This window comes from Cryptotermes secundus, unplaced genomic scaffold, assembly GCF_002891405.2.
Source record: "Cryptotermes secundus unplaced genomic scaffold, Csec_1.0 scaffold1096, whole genome shotgun sequence".
Lineage (NCBI taxonomy): Eukaryota > Metazoa > Arthropoda > Insecta > Blattodea > Kalotermitidae > Cryptotermes > Cryptotermes secundus.
In genome coordinates, this window is record NW_019737097.1 from 1 (window position 1) to 7049 (window position 7049).

Here is a 7049-nt window from a genome sequence, read left to right on the forward strand (position 1 = left end):
TCATAATTCTAATAAAAACTGAGAAATTATCATACAAATGTTTATGAAGAATACTGTACATGTTTTTATTATTTAGACAGATGTAACAATTTATGAATTTATCCAACTATCGAAAGCGTAAACAATGATGCTACAATAAATGAATAGGGCAGCTCTGATGATGTACACGAAAAATTTTCTCTTTATAATCCCCAAGAGCCCGTGCCTGGGGCCCATCCAGCGCCCTCTAAGTACTCGTAGGATACAGATTCTCTTCGTCGGGTTATGAAGCTGATCACTCATTTCCATCTAGGGCCGAGGTTAATAACACCTCCATCCCAACATATGCATTTACGGTGTGATGCTTATTTGAGCACTTGAATAACTGTACACGTGCCAGTTCTGAATATTATAACGGACTGGGAATCAGACTGCAGATGTAGATATACTGTCAGTATCTAATTAAAATCCACTAACAAATATACAGGCCTAATTTTTGTGAAATTTTGCTCATTTGTAGAGCGACCTTAGCACTTAAAGTAAAACACACTCGTATAGAATGTTTATACATCTAAATCTGGATCATATTTATAAAACAGAGGCTTGATTGGAATTCATAGAACTCACAAGTATAGAAGTGCATAGACGGAGCGATATCAGCTAAGGATTCCAGTTTGCTGCAGGAAATTTCGAAGTCTTCTCCTCCGCCCCCATCATATTGCAAGCAAAATCACTTAACGTACTTCGATGAAAGAACGTGTCTGAGTAAAGAATTTGGGTTATACTCATAAAGCTCAACAGGATAAAGTAATCACGCCCAATGATGAGTACAAGATTACATGAACGCAGTCTCGGTGAAACAGTTGCACCACGCGTAGAAAATGTATTCCCTTGAAGCTCTTGGCAATGAAAACAGAAGGGAAGTAGGAAATCCCTTACAAAATGGAAAGATCATTTCTAAATATGAGTAGTCTGAGTGATAATTCCGCCATTTTGTTGATCTTGACGGTGAAGAGCACTGTCTTCTGAACTGTGACTCTGTATAGTTACGTGCAACAGGAGGTCGCCGAAGTTCCAAAGGAACGTACTCTGTCCATCTCCAGGACTGAAGAAATGCTACAGAAGCATCGAGCGAGGAGCAAGAAGTAACAGGCTGCTTGACTTCCCAGAAGTGTCTGTGTGGGGACCTCAAATTCGGTGCGACGATTGCTATTATGATAGAGCTACATTAAGGCGCGTCCACATTACTCGTGTTCGTGCTCGTCGGGAGACTCGTCTGGCTTTTACTTGTGCTCGTAAATCTTCGTCCACACTACTTCAGTTGCTCGCCAGGCTTCGGCGCGTGAGGATCCGTATATTTACTCGTAGTGTGTACAGGCTGTAGTCGTATTTTAATGTATTGGCTATAGTTTTTAAATTAAAAATTTGCTTGTCTCGTGACTTGTCATATCGTCCACATTACTCGCGAGCATAGCGAGTCACACGAGCACGAGTAATGTTGACGCGTCTTTATGCGGTTCGTGTAGGCTCAAGAATACGCAGCCAACTGCAGCGCCCGTGCGCTGTCTGAACTCGCGTGTCGTCACGTTCTGACAGCAACCCTGTACTTCTTGGCTCTCTTCATAAAACCAAAGCACGACAAATACAGGTTTCACTCATAATATGATTGCAAAGGTTTAAATGTGTTCTCTGTTTAGTTATGTGTAACCACACTACCGTGTTTCTTGGATGGATATGGTGGCACTACATTTAGTGGTTAATCCGTTGCCATATCTTGTCGGTAAAGAAACAGACGTTGAAACTTTACGAGACGGTTAACATTTCGTTCGGATGTTGGACCGAGCCGGGTAACGATGAGACTGTTACATTTGTTTACTTCGGGAAAAATCGATGCTTTAATAGACTTGCGAGTGACTCACACTGTAAACTTAATGCTTGCCGTAATATTGCTTCGAAATAATTTCAGAAGGAAAAGATCACTCTAATTTTCTTATGTGCACAGTGGCTACTTGCAATGAAATTATTGAACTAACTTCAACGCACTGAAATAAATATATGTAGATCATTTTCTTGGCGACGAATGTTGCAGGTAACTGCATTAAACAGAGAAAGGTTTATCAAAATTTAATAATATAATTGCACATTTGGCACCTCAAATGATATTTTAATCTAGGGTCTAGAAATAAAGAATGTCTGATTCATATATGCATAGCAGCATAAAGGTACGCTTTTCATTCTAAATTCAATTCGAGATATAATTATGTCTGGATTACTACTTCCTTCGAAAATAAATGCTCTTCCTGATTAATTTTTTTTAATCTCCTTTATTGACAATCAGATACTACAATCTTTCAGTCAATTTGCTGTCTTGTGTACAGTTAGTTAAGAATTGAACACTTCAGTGGCTTGAGTGGGTCACTTCCATCGACGCGTTCCTCAGCTTTTTAGGTCTTCTGGCCACTTTCGTCCAATTCTTCTGTGGTCGTGATGCAGTAAAAGTGGCTGGAGCAGTGGGCTTGGGTGGTTAGCTAATTTGTTGAAGTGGTTGACGCTTTGTTGTTTGATGACTTTTGTGACGTACGGCGTTTTGAGGTCGGTGTGAATGGTGTGGTTAGACACGTACCATGATGCGTTTACGATGAGATGAAGAATTTTTGATTGAGTTCGTTGGATGAGGTCTATATTTGTTTTCCTGGCGCATCCCCAGAGTTGGATTCCGTATGTCCATATTGGCTTGATGACTACTTTGTATATTAGCAGCTTCTTGTCAATGGACAGGTGAGATTTTTTTCTTATGAGCCAGTATAGGTCTTTGATTTTTTGATCCATTTGTTTTCTTTTCGTGAGGCTGTGTTGTTTCCAGTTGAGCTTTCTGTCAAAGGTAAATCCGAGATACTTTGCTTGATCTTTTTGTTGGACGGTAGTGTTGTTTAGTTGAATCGGGGGACATTTGCCTTTTCGAAGCGTGAACGTTGTTTGAATGGATTTTGTTTCATTAACCTTGCTTTTCCACTTTTTTAGCGATTTTTCTATGAATATGAGGTGGTTCTGTAAGTTAGTTGCTGCTGTGATGAGGTTATCGTGTGTGGCGAAGAGAGCCGTGTCGTCGGCAAATGTCCCTGATTGTTTTATGGGATGTGGGGAGGTCGTGGGTGTAAAGTGTGTAGAGGAAGGGACTGAGCAGGCTTCCTTGTGGTACGCCTGAGCGGATTGGTAGTCTTCTTGATTGTTCATTGTTTACTTTAACTACGAAAGTTCTATCGCTTAGTATGAGCGTAATATTGGGAAGTAGTGTGATGGGAGAAGTGTTTTTATTTTGAAGAGTAAACCTGGATGCCAGACTTTGTCGAAAGCCTGGGCTTTCAGTTTTTGTTCAGTGCTTGACATATGGTATTGGCGATGCGATGGCTTTGTTGAGTGGTTGAGTGCGCTCTGCGGAATCCGAATTGAGATCTGGGGTCCACCTTATTCGATTTGAGTCTTGGTTGGTTTTACTGAGAAGTATTTTTTTTCAAGGAGTTTTGCTATTATCGGTAGGAGGCTTATTGGTCGGTATGAGGAGACGTCTGTTGGGTTTTCCTCAGGTTTTAATATCATTATGATTTGGGCTGTTTTGAGCGGGAGGGGACAGTAGCTTAATCGGAGAATAGCGTTGAGAAGGTACAGGAGTTTAAGTCGTCCTTTTTTTGGCAATTGTTTTATAATTTCGGTGGTGATGAGGTCTAGTCCTTGTGCCTTTTTTGGTTTCAGTGTGTTTATCGCATTGTGGATCTCCTTTAGCGTGAAAGGCTTTGGTTGTATCGGTCTTTGCATGGTTTCGTTGAGCACTGAGTCTACTTCCTGCAGTGGTAGGTTGTCCTGGGGGGTGAATATTTCTTGTCAGTGTTTTGCAAACAATTCAGTTTTTTCATGGTCGCTTCTTGCCCATTTGCTTGGAGGAGTAGGGCACTTACGTATTGGTGAGGTAACTGGTGTTGGTCGTCTTTTGTTCCGCATGGGTCTCCAGCTAGAGTCGTCTTGTCTGGAGAGGTTTGCGGTATATTTTTCGAAAGATGTATTCCTTAAGTCCTGAAGTTGTAGTTTTAGTTTGTTACTGAGCTGGTTGGATTTTAGTTTGTTTTCCGGGGAATGGGTTTTTTTGCCAGTGTGACCTTGCTCTTCTTTTTGGCAATTAATTTTTTATCCTTACCGGGATGTCGTTAGGGGTGGGGGTGTGTTGGAATGTAGGGGTTGCCGTTTTGGCTGCTTCTTGTAATAGGCTTATGAAATGTTTGTAGTCTCTTTCTATGTCAGTTGGGGCCTTCAGTTTGGTGTTTAGTATTGTGTTGGTCTCTATGATTTGTCGGAATAGTTCCCAAGTTGTTTTGGAGGTGTGGAGCTTGAGCTTGGATTATTTTGGGAGTACTATTGTGTTTATTGTTGCTATGATAGGAGTATGGTCGGAGGTCAGATCTAGACTTGCGGTGATGTTTATGTAGGATGGGGAAATGCCTTTTGTTATGAAGAAGTCCAGTAGATCTGGAACTTTTTCCTTCTCTGTTGGCCAGTACGTCGGAGAGCCGGTAGATATGCATCAGCAGCAGTTGTCAGTAATTGTCGCGTGTAGTTCTCTTCCTTTTGTGGTGGTGAGCCTTGATCCCCAGAAGGTATGTTTGCTGTTGAAGTCACCTACGGCTATAAATTTGTTCCCCAGGGTGCGGAAGAAGGTCTCATAGTGGGTTTTCTTGCGATTGAATCGGGGAGGACAGTAGATCGCGGAAACGGTGAAGGGGTATGGGAAGGTTGTGATTTTGACTGAGGAAGTTTGGATGTGTGGCTCTTCGTACTTCTGTAAGACGAATGATCTATAGTTGCTTTGATTATGATTGCTGTTCCTCCATGCGTTTTGCCTTCGGGGTGGCTGGTCTGGTAGGTTTTGTATGTTGGTATGTTGATATAGCTTTTGTCGGTGAAGTGGGTTTCGCTGATTAGCAGGATATCTATAGCGTTTATCTTTAGGAATATTTTTATTTCCTCTTGATGATTTTGTAGGCCGTTGGCATTCCATTGTGCTCTTCTCAGAAATTTGAACATTTAAAGTATTTTCTTGATGAGTGTAGTGATATTTAGTACCATAGTATTTTGTTGCAGTAGTTGTTGTAGTAGGTTTTTGAATTCGTCAAGGAATTTGATGAGTATGTGAGTAGATTCTTCTGGCGGACTTGAGTTGCGTCCTGCAGCGTCTGCGTAGCTTCTAGGTGATGACGGTTCTCGTGCTGGAATATTTCTCGCATAGCTTCCGGTTGAGTAGATAGGTGTGGTGGTAATTTTTTATGTATTGGACTAGTGAGGCCTTTGGTTAGCTTGCGGTAGTGATCGCAGCCTCTGTAGTTGGCTGGATGGTCTCCTTCGCAATGCGCGCATCTGACTGGTGTGTCCCCTGTTTTCTTGCAGTCTGTAGTTTTGTGCGATCCGCCGCATTTGACGCAGACGTATGGCTTATTACAGTAGGTTTTTGTGTTTCTGTGTCCGTACTGTTGGCATCTGGTGCATTGTATGACATTTCCTTTATGGGAGTGCGGAGGTTCTATTTTTAGAATTCAGTTTTGAAGTCCTGTTATGTCATAGATATTTTTGTTATTTGGGGCTGGTTTTAGGTCTACGAAGAACAGGTTTAGCGGTTCTTTTGTGGATTTGTGATGAATATTGATGATGTTTCTGACTCTGTGCCCTAACTCGGCAAGTTCTTGTTTGATGTCGTCTATGTTGGTGGAGTGATGAATTCTGAATGCTCTGTCTTCTTTTAGTTGATATGTGTGGTAGCAAATTTGTTGTGCTTTGAATTCTCTTACCATTTTCCTGTATGTTTCTGGGGTTTTACAATTTATTTTGACTATGTTATTTCCTAGGCGTTTGGTGACGTATTGTTCTTGTTCGGCAATTTGTTGAGTGCGTTTTATCTTCTCTGAGTAGTTTTGGACACCATGAACGAATATTGGTGGTGGTTTGGATATTTTCGGAGTCATACTGATGTCGTTGTTTGGGGTTTCAGGTTGGTTTAATAGGGGGTTGAATCGATTTGTTGTCGTGGTGTCATTAAAGCGGATGGGTGGTGCTTCAGTATTTTTGTTCCCTTTGTGCTTCTAATTCTATGCCAGTCGTCGTTGCTGTTGTATTGGATGTTTTTTTCGTCATCTTCACTGGATGATGACATTTTTTGTATGTGTTGTCCTCTGATGTTGTTGGTTGAGTTGTTGGGGTTTGTGTGTTGTAGTGTTTGGAGAACTGGGGAGAGGGGGGTAGAAGAGAGGAGGTGGTTGCATTTGCGGATTTTGGGTTTGTGGTGGTGGTAGAGTCGGATGAAAAGTAGTTGGGGGTGAAGTTATTGGGGGCCAGTTAGTTTATTCACTATAAACACTCAATTCCTCGGAAGGCCTCACTGACACAACCGCATTGCAAGGCATCTCGTATCAAAGTGAATCTTCCTCATATTTGACAACATATTTTAATAACTTACTTGATAATGGGCGGGGCATGCGGTAGCGTAGTTGGCTGAGGCACTATGCTACAATTCGGGAGGTCACGGGTTCGAGTCCCGATAATGCAGATTTTTTTTTTTCAACTTACCTAATCCTTCCAGCCGCACTATGGCCCCGGGTTTGGCTCAGCCTCTAACAGAAATGAATACCAGGAATCTTACTGGGGGGTAAAAGGCGAACGGTGCGTAAGGCTGACAATTTTACCGCCATCTGTGAGCCCATTGTCTAGAACAGCCCTGTCCAACGCGGCGCCCGTGATATATTTTTCTGGCGCCCTCCGTAAGCACATATAATTGAGCCGATTTTTAATATTAATTCAAATCGTAAGACAGACATTTTTGAACGTCTGAGTACTGTTAAATATTTTCATAAAATTTCCTTGAAGCATGGTACAGTATAAGACATTCCTTGAAAATTTATATCTATTTTTTTCTCCCTTGCTAACAACATCAGTCTTATTTATTTTTTTTTTTTTTTTCACTAGTGAAACCGTCGTCCTCTCAAGATGAGGCAATTTAACCTAGCGGTATTTTTAACCACACCCCTCAAACT